Below are 19,047 nucleotides of genomic sequence, written 5' to 3'. Positions count from 1 at the left end.
TAGAAGTAGATAATAAGAAAAGAATTGAAAATTATTTTCTGCCTGTGCAAGACTATGACAGTCCTCTTTTTAATAGCAAAACCAATGAAAAACGTCTTTCTCTTTTCCTGTCCACAAATCATAATTATTAGCTACACATTTAACAAATTGACCGTTAAAGAATTGCTAATAAAGTGGAGGTTATGCTATTTGGTTTATAGCTAATCAAGAGCATTAAATAAAAGGAAATATTTGTTAAAAGAATAACAATCAAAACTGTTTAAAATCAGTTAGGAAATTTGGGAATAAAGAAAAGGAATATTATATTTCTGATGTGGGACATCACAATGAAACAATTGTGGCTTCAGTTTGCCATTGTCCAACAATCCCCCACCAATGGTAAAGCTGGAAAAAAAAAAGCAATTTCTGGGCAAAAGAGAGAGTAACATTTAAGTATCAATATCATAATGATTGAATTGATACATAGTGAAGTAAGGCAACAATTGTGTCTAGGTAGTGAATTACTCTTGAACTACCAAGTTTTCAAATGAGACCCTTACAACACATGTATTTCTCTAATATTTGTGATTTCCGCGATATTACAAACCAGCGCTTTTAATGGCCATGCGCACACCTTGGATACTAATGAGAGCTCTAGAAAGAAAGCCTAATTCTTTCATAGAAGGCGGCCCACCTTCACTCTTACGAAGTTGAATCCATCAAGTGCGTCTCAAAAGCACCACCAAAGAGGCTATGGATTCATTAAGAGCAAAAAATTCTCATCTTTCAAAATAACAAGCGGTGAGTCCATCAAGTCCAATTCATATGGACCACCTAATAATTAAGGCTATGCACTCATTAAGAACTAAAAGTTCAACCTATCCACAATGTATTACCACATGTCATGGAGATGAGAAATGTAATACAATAGAGTAATCATATGGTTTCGTTTGACCATTGATGGTATCCACCATGCTTTCCTCAACACAAAGGCTTAAGCCCCATCCCCCTCGACGATTCAAGTACAACTTTCTTTGTTAGACCTTTAGTGAACGGATCTGCCAAGTTGTTCTCTGATCTAACAAACTGTAATGAGATCACACCATTTTTTAACAATTCTCTGACTGAACTGTGTCTAATGCGTATGTGTCTCCTTTTTCCATTATAAACACTGTTCTTAGCAATTCCAATAGCTGCTTCAGAGTCACAATGAAGAGAAACTGGTATAGACCGTTTCCCCCACAATGGCACATCTGCCAACAAGTTTCTCAACCATTCAGCTTCTTGACCTGCTAAATCAAGAGCAATAAATTCTGATTCCATAGTTGAACGTGCTATACAAGTTTGCTTGGAAGACTTCCATGATATGGCACCTCCACCTAAAGTAAAAACATATCCACTAGTGGAACTTACTTCATCATTATCAGTAACCCAATTTGCATCACAAAATCCTTCTAACACAGCAGGAAATTTATAAAAATGCAAACACCAATCCATAGTACCTTTAAGATACCTGAGTAAGCGACGAAGTGCAGTCCAATGTTCATTACCTGGATTGTGAGTATATCTGCTTAGTCTACTCACAGCATATGCTATGTCAGGTCTAGTACAATTCATGAGAAACATAACACTCCCTATGATTTTAGCATATTCAGTTTGTGAAACACTAGAACCATTGTTTTTCTTAAGATGTATGCTAGGATCATAAGGAGTTCTCACAGGTAATTCATCATAACAGTTAAATTTTTTAAGTATCTTTTCAATATAATGTGACTGACACAAGGAAAAACCATTATCACTTTTTCTCATTTTAACTCCAAGAATCACATCAGCTTCTCCTAGATCTTTCATATCAAAATGAGAAGATAAGAATAATTTGGTCTTTTCCACTACAGTCACATTAGTACCGAAAATTAACATGTCATCAACATATAAACATATTATCACACATTCTTGTCCAAACAATTTAGAGTAAACACAAGTGTCAGATGAATTCACAATATAACCATCACTTACCAAAGTTTGGTCAAATTTTTCATACCATTGTTTGGGAGCCTGTTTAAGGCCATATAATGATTTTCTCAACTTACACATTTTGTTCTCTTGACCTTGAATCACATAGCCCTCAGGTTGTTCCACATAAATTTCCTCTCTCAAGTCACCATTAAGAAAAGCTGTCTTTACATCCATTTGATGCACTATAAGTCCATGAATAGCAGCTAAAGCAACAAGAGAACGAATTGTGGAAATTTTAGTAACAGGAGAATATGTATCAAAATAGTCAATTTCTTTCTTTTGTGTGTAACCAACAACTACTAATCTAGCCTTAAATTTATCAATGGTTCCATCAGTTCTTAATTTCTTTCTAAAAATCCATTTGCATCTAATTGGTTTACTTCCCTTAGGTAAGTCAACTAAATCCCAAGTATGATTAGACATGATAGAATCTAATTCACTATTAATTGCCTCTTTCCAAAAATTGGCATCAATGGAAGTTACAACCTCATTATAAGTTTTAGGATCTTCCTCAATGAGAAAAGTAGATACAAAAACATCATTTATTTTATCGACATCATTGTTTTCAACCACGAAGGCAGTAACAAAATCTGGTCCAAAACTACTTTCTATTCTCTTCCTTTTACTTCTTCTAGGTTCATTAACTTGTTCATTTGTTACAGAGGAAGAAGTACGCAAATGTAAAGGCACTGAAGTAGTATTACAAGAAGAAATCAATTCATTAACATGTTTTGTTAAAGGAAATTCTTGTTCAAAAAATTCTGCATTTCTAGATTCACAAATAGAATTATCATTCAAACGCAAGAACCTATAAGCAGCACTATTTTGAGCATATCCAATAAACACACAATCAAAAGTTTTGGTACCTACATTAGTCCTCTTGAAATCTGGTAGAGCTACCTTAGCAAGACATCCCCATACTTTTAAAAAATTTAAATTTGGCGCAAATCCTTTCCATAATTCATAGGGAGTTTTATCTAGTCGTTTATGGGGAACTCTATTTAGTATATAACAGGACGACAAAATGGCTTCCCCCCACATTTGGGTAGACATACCAGAACTTAATAACATAGCGTTCATCATTTCTAGTTATTACTACTTTGTCAGCTTCAAAAACCAATTTTAATCCAGCTCTATTTAGACAACTACCAGAAATTAGGTTCCTACGCAGAGAGGGAACATACAAAACATCACTCAAAGATAATGTTTTTCCAGAAGTAAGTTTAAAGAGAATCTTTCCTTTACCAAGCACTCCAGCTGTAGCTGAATTTCCCATGAAAACACATTCTCCGTCATCAGCATCCTCAATCTGGTGAAAAAGCTCTTTGTTGGCGCATAAGTGTTTAGAAGCACCGGTATCTAGAATCCAGTCCACCTTGTTGTCGACCATGTTTGCCTCCACTACCACAGCAGCTATCACTTCTTCATTTTCTGCTAGATGTGCTTGAGGAGCATGTGGTGCAGCAGGTTTCGAGTTGTTAGATTGTTGTCCCTTCCTCAGTTTGCACTCATAAGCTTTATGACCTGTTTTGCCACAAACATAGCACTCACCCTTTCTTTTCTGAATCTTGTTAACACCTTTGTTGATATTAGTGTGTGTTTTCTTTTGTCCTTTTTTCTGAAATCATTTTTCTTTTCCTTTTGACCTGTATTGATCAGCAAACTCAACAACATTAGCATTAACTGAATTTACAGAATGTAAAACATGCTTATTTTTAAGTCGGTTGGCCTCCTCTGTCTTCATATGATTTATTAATTCTTGAAGTGACAAGTCCCTCTTCTTGTGTTTCAGTTGGTTGCGGTAGTCACTCCACGAAGGTGGAAATTTTTCTAGAAGCACATTAGCCACATATTTCTTTCTTCCAGCATCGTCATCGCCGTAACGTTTCAGCAGAGTGTCCCATATTGTTTTCGCAGACTTTTGATTAATGAAAAGATCAAACAGATTATCTGCCATATGAGTTAGCAGATGACCTCTAGCAGTTTTGTTGTCCTTTTCATATTTCTTCTTTGCTTCTTCGTCAGCTTTCTTGGTTTCTGCAGGAAGCGGTGTGACGACAGGGGTGGCAGGAGTTTTAGGAGTAGATGATTCAGAAGCGTTGACATCAGCGGGAGGATCTTCAAATAGCACATAATCAACCTCTAAGGCTTCAAACAAAATCAACAGTTTTTGAGACCATCTCCTATAATTTGAGCTATCTAGAGGTTCTATTTTCGACATATCCGGAATGATTTTTGATAGACTTCCAGCCATTTCTGTTTAGTACTTGATGCAAGGAAAAAAATAAAATTTTGCTTTCAAATTGTTGGAAAAAACTTGAAGTCAGAAGTACAAAACAGAAAAATATAACACAGATCGGAGGTTTGTTGTGCCGTGAAAAAACACTGCCTTGAAAGTAAAATTTGGCTAGACCTTGATGCAATCTAGTTTGCCGACTGCTCCCCAAGGTTAACACAACGAGCCTATGAACACGTGCACTCGTGGCCTTAGGCTATGGAAATCACAGAACAATTGCCCAGAATTTTAGAAGTAGATAATAAGAAAAGAATTGAAAATTATTTTCTGTCTGTGCAAGACTATGACAGTCCTCTTTTTAATAGCAAAACCAATGAAAAACGTCTTTCTCTTTTCATGTCCACAAATCATAATTATTAGCTACACATTTAACAAATTGACCGTTAGAGAATTGCTAATAAAGTGGAGGTTATGCTATTTGGTTTATAGCTAATCAAGAGCATTAAATAAAAGGAAATATTTGTTAAAAGAATAACAATCAAAACTGTTTAAAATCAGTTAGGAAATTTGGGAATAAAGAAAAGGAATATTATATTTCCGATGTGGGACATCACAATGAAACAATTGTGGCTTCAGTTTGCCATTGTCCAACAGTGATAATAACATGAAAATAGAAACAACTTACATAATTTATAACCATGTGTTTAGAAGGTAAAGAAAGAGATAAATGAAATGTAAAAAAATATTTAACATGACATAATGAGAAGATAAACTATAAGAATTGTTTTATAAAAATTAGGAACACCGACGCACATTCTTTTGAACACATCACTTCATATATTTTATTTTCTAATTCATATTCCAATTATTAAATAAATTTATTTTAAAATATTATACTAAAATGAAATAAAGTTGATTTAAAAATCATTTAGTTAAAAATAGCAATATTTTGTATTTCATTACTTTTACATTTTTAAAATAAAATAAAAAAGCTTGGACAGAAGCTCACCCTACCTTACATGTTATGTACTGTAATTATGTATCCAAAATTGTTTTTCTTTAAATATTTTCTATTTCTATTTTTTAGTTTAAAAGTTCTTCTGATACAATAATTGATTGATTGACCACAACTTCATGAGTAGTGTAGTGTAATTTCATTACTCACATAAAAATTATAGAATATTTTGATACCAAAACTAAAAAAGAAGAAAAAATATAGAGTATTTTTATTTCTTTGTATTTTATTTTATTATTAAAATACATATTTAAAATTAAAAAAAAGATATGTAACCAACAAGTTAAATTGAACTAAAATATTTAAATTACCAAATATATATAAAATTACAAACAATATAACAAAATATTTAAATTTGAAACAATACAACAAAATATTTAAAATACAAAGAATATGACATAAATTTAACATTATTTGTAACACCTCAAATTTCAGACTAAAAATATTGCTTGAAAATGCTTTTATTTAATTTATTTTAGAAATATGTGTCATGATATTTAACTGCTACTTACAAGTAGTAAAACTTCTTCCTTTATTTGTTTATAACAAACGAAAAACAATAAACCTTTATATCGAATTAAAATAAATGTGGATATAGAATAACTTAGTCTTCACACATAAATAAATAACACCAGTAGTGCCACGGAAGAAATAATACAAATATAACCCATGATAGTATGAAAGTAAGCAAAATAAACTTTTGCATTCCTGCTTTAACAAAATACACATTCATGGAGAAACCTCTCTCAAAATACATCAAAATCAATAAAGAAAACTAGGACCGGAGCAGACCACTTATCACACCAGAAGCATTGAACTAACTAAGATATGTCCTCAGAAGGATCGTCACTCTCCTCCTTGGATGCATGCTTCAACTGCCACAAAAGTTCTTGGTACTCCTCGATCTCCTCAGACGACATGTCTGTATGGTCTCGATGATCCTCTCTAACCTCCAGTGGGTGCACTTGCTCCAAACTGTATCGGCGAACATTGTCCCAACCATCGTACTCAACTGGAGTCAACAGGAATTCCAAATCATGATGTGGCTCTTCCTGTCTGAAATACAAGCAAGAATCTTCATAATATCGAAGCTTTGTGCGATTGGTGAATCGCCATGGGATATAGCAGGTTAATGTATGGTCTATAGTAATAGGCATTGCATTCGATCTATCTACTAGCACTACGTGGACTCGAGTATGGTAAACGTAACGTGTGGACTGTGTAACAACTCATGGCCATACCCGCTCACTCTACAAGCTATGTCAAGCCCACAAATGCCTCGGTGTACTCGACATCTTCAATACCTGGAAGTTGTTGGTTGTAGGGGTGAGTCCTCCACTCCTCAAATGCCACAAACACACAATAGTCAAACAAAGACAACATGCAACCTAATTAACCATGACGTGTGGTTTCTCTAAGAAAACAACACTCTCGCATCCTAAGCACGTAATTATCACACTTAATTCACCATTGGGCCCAATCACCGCCATCAATCCTCACTACATACGGATACATCGTACATCAACCCCTCATCTCCCAACTCAAAAAGCATAATTTTGGAGCCCGTCAAGAGTAGCAAAGTGAGGCCTCTGAGTTACCCGTGCCAAATGAGTGCACCAAATGTTGGATAGTCACCACTCACTAATTCCCCTAGGTTATTCAAACCTCTCAGCCCACTATATCCCAGTGTATCTTTATCCATCATCCACTTTCTCAATGTAATCTTACTTTCTCACAAAAGAAAATAGAATCATTGATTCATTGTTCTCTCTCATATCCTTTTGTGCCACGTACATCAACAAACATGTATAACACAAACAAACAAACAGGAAATAGCAACGAAGCTCAGGCCTACATACTATTCTCAAGGAACCAATCGTGGTCCCTTAAACGGCAGAAACTACTCATCACACAAAACAATTGGACAACATAACAACTATGATTAGAACCATCTAACAATCATAACAAACAATTTGCTGAGGGTTGAACATCCCTGGACCCAAACCACAACGCGTATAGATAAAATAACAATATATAGATACATATAGCAGAATGTGAATTCGCACGCCACATATATAATTTTCCAAAGCTCACAATTTGCCGGTCTTATCATTCACCAATAATAATAATTAGTATACATGCATTCATCTCATAAATTTCATCAACCGAGAATTATCACAATTTCCAGAATAGGCATCAGTCATCAGATCTCGGAGTTTACCTCAACAATAATATAGTAGTTAAATCAACAGTTCCAGAAAATAAATAATTCTAAGGTAACTTATCCAAAGGCATAGATCCCAATGTTAAGTTGTCTACTGTCTAAAATTACTTTGTCACTCATTCTTACAAAGTTTTGCTCCTAACTTATTTTCAGTGAATCTTATATATTACCCTATATTTTCACACCTAACATAGTCATTTTCGAGGTCAAAACTTTAAGAAAAAAATCCATACAACCATAACAATCAGTTCAATTTCGTGACAGATTTTTATTTTACAAAAGGTCCTTAAACTTGTTTTATTCATAACTTTTGCTAGAAAACTCTGATTTAAGTGAAATTTAAGGCTAAGCCTAATTTTTAACCCCCAAAGAACTCATTTTTAACCTTAAAATTTATAGAAAACAACATATCCTCCAGTTCCAGCCAAGACAGTAGCTATGAATATTTGAACATCAAAACAACATGCAATGAAGCCTAGCTTCCAAAGACAACAAGGTTGGGATTCAAGAAGTGGAAAGACCCCCCTTACCTTGAATGAAGCTACACGAATGACTTAGATGAACAAGGGGCTCTGGTCCTTGATGTCTCAAAGTTCTAAGAATGAAAAATGAAATTTTGGTACCAAAAATAAGAGTTTTGCACGAAAACGATGGACAAATAAAAAGAAAAGAGAGGTTTAAGAGCTTCTTACCAAAACTTTGAGTGAAGAATTTTCAAGAATACTAGTATGGAGCTTTGAAGAAGAACAAAAATGGTGGCTTCTCCTCTCTTGAAGGTCTTGTGCAAGAGGAAGAAGAATAAGGTTCCAAGTTTTTGCTTTGTAGAGAAAATGATGAGTTAATGGCCTAAGGCTAGTGATAAGCTCAATTGGCAAGCATGAATGATGGTTAATGTCTTAATTACGTTAGGATTTACATCGGTCAAGTGTGATCGAATCCTAATTGTAGTATTGAAGTGAAGCTCGGGTTGTCTCCCAAGGAAATAGTGCAAGGATGAATATTCAAATTAAAACCTTTCGGATAAAGATATTTTTGTGTTTTTATATTTTAAACTATCTAAAACTAAAACTAATCAAAATAGAAAATAAAAGATATATTTTCTAGAGAGATTAATGTGCTAAAAATTTAATAACATAAATTAAAAGAAAATGTAAGAAGTTACTTGTTGACATGATAATAATTGTAGACGGAAACAATAACGCTGAGATGCTAAGATTGTACTCGGAATGGTCTTCCTAGAGTCAAAAGGACACCGGCGTCTTCTTTGATATCCATGATGACAAAGTTCACTGGTATGGTGAACCTCCCAACTCGTACAGGCATGTTTTCCACTATTCCAAAAGGAAATTTAATGGAACGATCCGCTAGCTGCATCATCATGCATGTTGGTTCATCGCTACCTTTCCAATTTTGTTTAGCAAAGATAATGATATTAGGTTGATGCTAGATCCAAGATCAGGGAATTCTCTACCTACTGATAGACTCCCAATTGATATAGGAGTAGTATAACTATTGGGATAACCTAGCTTCTTTGGATTCTCCAAGATGACACTGCAATCCTCTTCAAAAGTCATTGCGCCATAGTCTTTCAAACTCACCTTCTTAGTTATGAGGTCTTTTAAAAGCTTTGAGTTTTCTAGCAGCATGTCTATGGCATTGGTGAAAGGAATGGTGAAATTGAGTTTCTTAATAAAGTCTATAAGCCTTCTATATCGCTGCTCCTTGTCTTGATTTGTTGGTTTGCAAGGATACAACTTCTCAGGTGTAATTGCTTGTTTAGCTTCTCATGTTAATTGGTTCTTTTTCTTAATTGGCTCTCGTGCTATTTCTTCAACTATCACGTCCTCCTCTTTTATGGTCTTCCTTCACTTTTTCATTTACCTCCATGTCCTTTCTTACTAGCTTTTTAGTTGCTAACCTGCTTCTTGTTGTTATGACATTGTAGTCAACCTTGATGGGGATTTCTTTTATTTGCACCACTAACTGTTTTACTTGATTTTTTTAATGAATTTTATTACCTCCATGGTGTTCTCGAGGTTATAGTAGGACGTGGTGCTAAGGTTGATTACAACTTTTTCTAATTTTGTAGTGTGTTTTCTCATGAATTTGGCTTCCTTGGCTACTTCCTTCATATAATAAGAGGTGTGGTGGTTACCTCCACACTCTTCACATGAGAGTATTGGTTGTTTTGGCGGTATCAACGATTGAAGTTGTTTTACTATGCTTTTGGTTATGTTTTCCATCATAGCTTTCATTTGTGTTTGTTGTTTGAGGGATTCATCTTCGGTGTCTTCTTTGGGAACATCCTTTGGAGAGTTGCAGTTGCAATCACGGGCCCATTCATTAGCTGCTACATCTTCTATAATTTTCTTTAATTTGGTCATGGTTCCATTGACATAGTATCCTCTTGTTGAAGCGTTTATCATTCGTCTATATTCATTAGTTGTTCCTTTTATAAACATGGAGATTGGGGGTAATTAGAGTAACCGTGGCAAGGACAGCTCCTAAGTAAAGCTTTATACCTCTCATATGCATTGAAGAGAGACTCGAATGTTGTTTATCAGAAGCTAGTTATCCTTTCCTTGATAGCTTTGATTTTTGATTATGGAAAGAATTGTTTGAAGAACTCATCTTTGATTTGCTCCCATGAGGTTAGACTATGGTGTGGTTGAGAATTGAGTCATTCAAGTGCACTTCCCCCTAACAAAAAGGGAAAAAGTAGCATCTTGATGTGACTGTCTTTGATTCTGGGTATTCTTACTAATGTGCATATTTGTTGGAACCATGTCAGGTGGGTATGTGATTATTCAGTGTTGGATCCTATAAATTGAGTGTTATGGAAAGTATTAATGATCCCGCTAGGAAGATTTACTTGATATTCTCCCGGCAGACAAATATGTTTATTTATATTTATGCCTTGGCGGACTTCTAATTTGGTCATGCTTGGGTCTTTGGCCATTTTTATAATTACGTGCGATACTAAAAAATAAATATTTATTATTTCTTTCTAAAGAAGGGGTAAGTGATAAATTTGGACAACACTAAATGATAACTAAATAGAAAATTTATATAAAGAATAAAGTAGTTAGCCTAAAAATTTTCCGATTACAATTTTTTTAATTAAAATGAGTAAGTAGAAATATTTTTAGAAAAACACAGTTTAAGAGATAAGAGGTAATATTGAACTATTAAAAATAGGCAAGTTGTTTTTTTCAAAAATCAATTGGAGGGGCTATAAATATATTTTCTGAGAATTTGAATATTTAAAACGGGAAGAGAAATTTTTTTTCGAAAAATTAAAAGATAAAAATAGGATAATAAATCTACAAAGATAAAAATATAAATATATATTAAAAACTAAAATATATAATTATTTGTTTTTGAAAATTTTATCAAAAAGGGAAACTAAAATTTAATGTTGAAATTGAAGATAAAATAAAAACAGAAATATATTTGTTTAAAATTTTTAATTTTCAAAATTTGTTTATCAAAAGGGAAAATAAAAGTAAGAAAAACTAAATGCGGAAATTCTAAAAGATAAATTAGAAACATAAATTCAAAATATAAATCTATGGTCTAATAAGAAAATTGAATTATATCTTTAAAAAGGAAATAAAATAAAATGCTAAAAATTTTAAAAGATAAATTGAAAGAATAAATCAATTAAATCTAATAGGATAAAGACAAAAGACAATATAAATAACAATATAACAAATAAATAAAATCTAGACAAATAAAAAACATGATAACTACCTAATAATATTAAAGATAATTACTTAAACTACGAATATAATTCCCCAAAAGACAATTCCTAAATTATTTTAATTTGAATTTCAAACAACTATTCCCCGACAACGACGTCAAAAACTTGTTAACGTTTTAATTATGCTACAACTTACATCGGCCAAGTGTAACTGAATCTAGGATTTACGCCAACCAAGTGTAACCGAATCTCCAATTGTAGTACTGAACCAAGGCTCAGACGGTCTCCCAAGGAAATAGTGCATGGATGAATATTCAAATTAAAACCTTTTTGGATAAAGATATTTTTTGTGGTTTTATATTTTAAACTACCTAAAACTAAAACTAATCAAAAATAGAAAATTAAAGATATATTTTTCTAGAGAGATTAACCTCTTGAAAATTTAATAACATAAATTAAAAGAAAATGTAAGAAATTACTTGTTAATGCAATAATAATTGTAGATGGAAACAATAATGTTGAGATGCTAAGATTGTACTCGGAATCCCCTATTTGTTGCAATTCCTCACACTTCTATGTTATTATGTCGTTCATCCCCAATTCACTAATGTATTTTATCCCTAATCCCTTAGGTGATAGACCCTAAATCACTTGCCTTGATTCTCAATCCCTTGGCAAACCAACACAAGCAATCAAAATTATCATTTGGGAATTAGTAAGGATTAACCAAGATTATTCTATCCCTAGAGATAACCCCAATTAAGTATCCGATTCAATTCGAACTTTAATGAGACTCGTCAAAGTGCACATTAATTCCTAAAATCATTTATGAGGTGAGTAAGTTCACAAAGCATTAAGTATAGAAGGCGAATAATAAACTCAAAAAATATATTAATGTGAGAAAATTACATATAATAGAGTTCAATCCTGTCCTCTCATAGCTAAGAAATAAATTAGTCACTTATGAAATACAAGAAGAAAGAAGAGAAGAGAGTTTTTCAGTGAAGGGTGGTGTGTAGAGGTGTTTTTTGCTTTTGCCTATGTCTCTCTATTTATAAAATCATAAATGTGTTTTATAAAGACAAATAATCTCCTTAATTTACAAAGTAATATAATATATACAAGGAAATGATCTCTTTAGCTAATATAATCTATTTTAATTGTTGTAGTTATCTTTCAAGTGATTTTCTTCATTTATCTTCAAGTTATATCTCCATAATTATCTCTATTTTGAATTAATTCAACCCCCCAAAATAGTTTTTCCATTCTTATTCAAATTAAGTGTTTTTAAGGTTTGGAAGTTGAAATATTTCTTTAATAAAATGTGTTTTTGAAATTAAAGGAATTCATTATGAAAAGCAAATGGTAAGTGATGATTTTAATGTGATATATATTGTTATGAAATGCTTAGTTGAGATGAATGATGTTGGTGAGACTTAGATTCCTTGAGAAAGGTCATAGCTAGTGAGATGGTGGATATAGAGATGTCGTATTTAAATCCTCAATGGAATCAAAGAGTAAATATTTTATGAGCATCCATGCATATTAAATATGAGTAGACATAGAAGGTGTGACTACCCAATGAGGTTCTCAACCTAGTGTTGGGTGACCTTTTTGGTGTGTGAATAAGCATATAGAATGTATGAGTGGGCGAAACTCGCATATAGACCAAGGTTTTCTGTAGACCTTGTGTTATGGTTAGCCACCACCCAAACTCATATATTCTCAATAAAATCACTTGTTTCCTACAGGATCACTCATAGGGCTCCCCAAATGGATGGGTGATGAGGACAAGGCAAGCAATAAGGACAAGGAACCTTTAGAAGGACTTGGAGGACCTATGGCAAGGGCTAGAACAAAGAAGGCCAAGGAAGTTCTTCAACAAGTGTTAACCATGCTATTTGAATTTAGGCCCAAGTTACAAGTGGAAAAGCTTTAGATTGTTAATTGCACCATGTTCCAAGAAGAGTAGAGGGTGCCACTTTTGTTTAGTGGTTTTATTAGCATTTTGTTAGTTGAAATAAAGGTCCAAACTTGTGTTAAAGTGGTTGTCAATTCTCTTGGGATTTGCACCACCTATGGGCTTGTTTTAATTTAAAGAAATTAAGGTTTAATAAGGTGAAAACTCTAGGATTGTGGCTGCCTCTTGGCTGACCAAGGAGTTGCACAATTTTGTATATGTTTATGTGTCTTAATTCTAGTTTTAATTAGGTATAATGACACCATCAATTGTTGTTATCAATTCTAGTTTTAATTAGGTTTAATGACACCATCAATTGTTGTCATTGGTGATCATTTCACTTGTGTAACCAACTTGATGTCATTCCTATTTATAGGTTGCACATTTTCTAATAAAAAAATAGACCTTGAATTTGAGTTTTTAATCACCTTCTAAAGTGTGAGAGTGAATCTTCTTAGTTATTTGAGTGATTCAAGAAATTGGTTTATCAAGGATCACCACCTTGTGTGTGACACCAATTCTGGAGGAGTGATTCTTCCAACCCCCTTCTTCATTTTCCTTTTTCATTTTTCTAAACCTTCATTCTTTAATCCTACTTGAACACCATTGTTATCATCTTCATTTTCCATCCAAACACATTCAAACTTTGAACCAAATACCTTACATTCAACCCTCCATAAACTCGTCACTTTCTCTCTCATTCAATAAATTTCATAAAAAAAAGAAAGAAAAACCTTTGAAGATCCATCTTCAACCCTTGTGCAAATGGGTTTACATCATTTTGGTATCAGAGCTCCGGTTCAAGGGTTTTTCAAGAGTGCTTGGGTTGAAATTTCTTGGTACATCCTTCTAATTTCTTCCTTGCCATTTTATATTACCTTGTTCATGCTATTTTTTTTATTGAGGCTAAACCATTGCAAAAATTAGGCCTTTAATTTCTTATTAAAAAAATAGAAACTTATTTTTTTTAAAAAAATATTTGGGCTGAATGGTTCATGCTATAATAGCTTTCAAAAATTCTTGAAGGTAATATAATTGGTTGTTAGAAGGTTTGAATTACGAAATTATGAAGTTTAATTCCTTCAAAAAAATCCCATTGTGTAGTTGCTGGAATTTTTTGTCCTTGTTCTAAGCTTTTGTTAGCCTAACCCTAAGCCTTTTCCTTGTCACAAATTGGTGGTTGAACTTTGTGTAAACTTTATCTTGAATTGCTTTAGAACTCAAGGAGAATTCTAGAGTGGAAAAAGGCAAGAGTGTACAAATTTTTTTTAAAAAAAGCCATATTTGAGAGATACACTTGAGTGTGGTGAGGTTCTATTTTCTTTATAACTATTATTATTTTTATTTTGAATATGTCAGGTGGTGGTGAACATCAATTGGATGGGGCACAAAGATTCTTATTGGATGCTCTCAATGCTCAAATGCAAAACTATTGAGAAACAACAACGAGGAGTTGTATGAAAGAATTGTGAGATTAGAGAATCTTGAACGTCATGAAGAAGAAAGGAGAGGAGGAAATGGTGGTGGTCTAAGGCCAAACTGAATTGAAGGAGTCAAGCTCAACATTCCTCCCTTTAAAGGCAAAAGTGATTCGGAGGCATATTTGGAGTGGGAGCTCAAGATAAAGCATATCTTCTCATGTAACACCTATGAGGAGGCCCAAAAATTGAAGCTAGCAGTTGCGGAATTCTCAGATTATGCTCTTGTGTGGTGGAACAAATTGCAAAGGGAGAGAGTGATATGAACCCTCATGGCACAAGGGCTGACTTAGGATCGTCTAGGATTAAACCTTGATAGAAAATGCGGAAATTGATTAAGGAAAGGATGGAAAATAAGGTGGTTAATTTCGTGGGTCTTAATAAGGTGGTTCTTGGCATAAAATGGATGAATGGGATGGTAAAACGTAGGTTAAGCGGTGGCTGGACAAAAATATAGAAATGGCAATAACTCAAGCTACAGGGCTCCAAATGAGGTGATTCCAAAACGAGGTGAAAGGTATCGTTTTGAAACTCAATTTAGGCTCAAGAATCACTTAATTTGAGTGAGTAAAATAGGAGTTATGGTCACGAGATAATTCTGGGCAGAAGTGGATTTTCTGGAATTCTGGTTTGAAAGAACAAGGTTGAAGATGAAAGGAAGGAAAGAATCACTCTTGCCGGTGAGGGCAACACACAAAGGTTGTGAAAGTCCTTTGATACAGCCAGGGTGTTCTTGAATCACTCAAGAATTTAGGAGAATCACTCTCACTAAAATAAAAGAGATAAACTCTAATTTTCTGAATAAAACTCAACTTGTATTTATTGATAAAATGGTTCAGCTTATATAGAAGCTTTACAACATATTTTAGTAATGACCCACTAACCTAGAATTAAAATAACTTAATGCCATTAACCTAGGGAATTAAAAGAACTTAATGGCTGAGTGTAACTGAAATTGTGGCAACCAAAAGTTACCCCCAATAGCCATCAATCAGCCACCATTTGGTCTCCCAAAAGGCTGATGCCTAGGTTGCCAATTGGGCCCTTATTACAACTTGAGCTAAACCTAACTAAAGCCCTTTTAGTTGATTAACCCAAAATATATTTTTGGTCAGCCAACTTTACAAGAATTGGGTCATTATTTAGAGAAACTAAACACTCTAAAATTGAGACAAAGTGGTGTCATTTAGTCCTCTTCCATTTGGGCCATGATACAACTCACAACCTTGGACTTTTCTCCTTGAAACTTGGGCTTGTATTCAAATAGTATGGACAACACTTGTTGAAGAGCTTCCTTGGCTTTCCTTGCACTAGCCCTTGTCATTGGTCCTCCAAGTCCTTCAAGTGGATCCTTGCCCTTGCTCTTGGTCATGTCCTCATCATTCTTGAGAAGGATTTGTCCTCAAATCGGATTCTCCATCTGCATCAAAAAAGATAAGTCAGATACATTGAAGGTGGAACTAACATTATACTCACCGGGTAGCTCAACTTTGTAAGCATTGTCATTGATTCTTTCAAGCACTTGAAATGGTCCATCTCCCCTTGGTTGAAGCTTTGGTTTTCTTTGTTCCGGAAACCTTTCTTTTCTCATGTGCACCCAAACCCAATCTCCGGGTTCGAAGACAACCTTCTTTCTCCCTTTGTTGGCTTGTTTAGCATAGCTTTTATTTTTCCTCTCAATTTGATCTTTGACTCTCTCATGAAGCTTCTTCACCTCGGTCACGGACTTAGGTGTAGGCCATTCTTGAATAGCCCTAACCTTCTCCTCATCAACTTGCACTCCTTTTGAACTCACAACAAAACCAAGAAACACAACATGATTAGTACAAAAGATGCATTTTTCAAGATTGGCATACAATTGTTCTTCTCTAAGCATAGTCAAGACAGATTTTAAATGATCAATATGCAAATCAAGTGAAGTGCTATAGATAAGAATATCATCAAAGTACACCACAACGAACTTTCCTATGAACTCTCTCAAGATATTGTTCATTAATCTCATGAAAGTGTTAGGAGCGTTAGTTAGGCCAAAAGGCATAACCAACCATTCATACAAACCATATTTTGCTTTAAAATCAATTTTCCATTCATCCCCTTCTCTAATCCTAATTTGATTGTATCCACTTTTTAAATCGATTTTAGAGAAGTAACATGCACCATGCAATTCATCAAGCAAATCATCAAGCCTAGGTATAGGATGCCTATATTTAATGGTGATGTTATTAAGGGCTCTACAATTGGAACACATGCGCCATGTCCCATCCTTTTTAGGGACCAAAAATCACTAGGACAACACAAGGACTCATACTATCTCTTACCCAACCTTTGCTAATGAGTTCATCCACTTGTCTTTGAATCTCTTTGGTTTCTTGTGGATTACTTCTATAGGCTGGCCTATTGGGGAAAGAAGCTCCCTAAATGAGATCAATTTGATGCTCGATTCCCCTCAAAGGTGGTAGTCCACTTGGCACATTTGATGGAAACATGTCTTGAAAATCTTGCAAAAAAGTTTTAACACTAGAAGGCACTTCAAAATCATCAAAAGTGTTAGTGGTCAAAATCTTATTTTTGCAAAACAAGATGTATAGTGACTGTTTAGCACGAAACAATCTCTTGACCTCACTTTTTGTGGCTAAATAGCTCTCCCTCACTTCAAGTGTTTCACTCTTCTTTTGTTCACTCTTTTTCCTCTCAAGTGTTTCCCTCTTTTTCTCACCCTCAAGTGTTTTGCTCACTTTTTCTTTTTCTCTTTTCTCTTGAAGAAGTTTTTCTCTCATTTTCTTTTGATCCTCACACACTTCTTGTGGACTCAATGGTTTGAGCACAATCTTTTTGTCTTGGTTCATGAAAGAGATCTTGTTGGTGTAACCGTCATGATTGGCTCTTTTATCAAATTGCCATGGTCTCCCCAAAAGTAAGTGACTGGCCTCCATAGGAACAACATCACAAAGTACCTTATCATTGTATTTCCCAATGGAAACGTCCACTTCAACTTGCTGCCTCACTTGCACCTCCCCATCCTTACTAAGCCATTGAAGTTTGTATGGCCTAGGATGTGGTTTAGTAGCTAAATGTAGCTTTGACACTAATCTAGCACTAGCCACATTGGTGCAACTACCTCCATCAATGATCACCATGCACACCTTGCCATTGATTAAACATCTAGTGTGAAAGATGTTTTCTCTTTGGCTCTCCTCCTCATGCTTCAATTGACCACCAAGTAACCACCTAATCATCAACAAATCTCCCTCCGGAGTCTCCTCTTCCTCTACGTACTCACTCTCCTCTTCCTTTTCAACATCAGATTCACTTATATATTCTCCTTCTCTAAGAACCATAGACCTTTTGTTAGGGCACTCATAAGCATAGTGTCCTAGGCCTTGGCACTTGAAACACTTCACATCTCTACTCCTTTTAGAGGGTTCCTCTTGGGACTTTGAGCGAGTTTTTGATGGGATAGGTGTGGAACTACTAGAAGTAGCAGCCCCATCTTTCTTACCTTTGTGTTTCTAACTAGAAGAACCAAAGTTGGTAAAACTCCTCTTAGCCACTCCTTTCCTTTTTAATTGTTGCTCTACTTGGATTGCTTTGTGACAAAGTGGTGCCATTTAGTCCTCCTCCATTTGGGCCATGATACAACTCACAACCTTGGACTTTTCTCCTTGAAACTTGGGCTTGTATTCAAATAGTATGGACAACACTTGTTGTAGAGATTCCTTGGCTTTCCTTGCTCTAGCCCTTGCTCTTGGTCATGTCCTCATCAGAGAGCTAGAAACAAGGAGCCTTTGGTGGAAACTTGGGTTGAAATGAAACGGATCATGAGGAAGCGGTATGTGCCGGCAAGCTATACTAAGGACTTAAAATTCAAACTTTAAAAGTTGTCCCAAGGTTGCAAAGGCGTTGAAGAATACTATAAAGAAATGGAGGTGCTCATGATTCAAGCCAAGATAGAAGAGGATGAAGAGGTAACTATGGCTTGATTTCTTAATGGTTTAAATAGTGAAATTCGTGATATTGTTGAGTTGTAGGAATTTGTTGAAATAGAGGATTTGCTTCACAAAACAATCCGAGTAGAACAACAATTGAAAAGAAAAGGTGTGGCCAAAAGGAGTTCCACTAATTATGGTTCTTCTAGTTGGAAGGACAAGGGTAAAGGGGTTTCCACCTCTAATGCAACACCTATACCATCAAAAACTCCTCCAAGATTCCAAGAACAATCCTAAAAAAAAGTCGAGATGTGAAGTGCTTTCGGTGCCAAGGCTTGGGACATTATGCATATGAGTGCCCTAACAAGAAAGCCATGATTCTTAGAGACGGAGAGTACATTAGTGATTCCGAAGTTGAAAAGGGAGAAGAGAGTGAGGATGATGAGGAGAAAGTGGAGAAAACACCGGAGGGAGAATTGTTGATGATTAGGCGGTTACTTGGCCATCAAT

This window comes from Glycine soja, chromosome 10 (genome assembly GCF_004193775.1).
Source record: "Glycine soja cultivar W05 chromosome 10, ASM419377v2, whole genome shotgun sequence".
Classification (NCBI taxonomy): Eukaryota; Viridiplantae; Streptophyta; class Magnoliopsida; order Fabales; family Fabaceae; genus Glycine; species Glycine soja.
The sequence above is the reverse complement of the archived record's forward strand: the minus strand, read 5'-3'. Positions refer to the sequence as shown.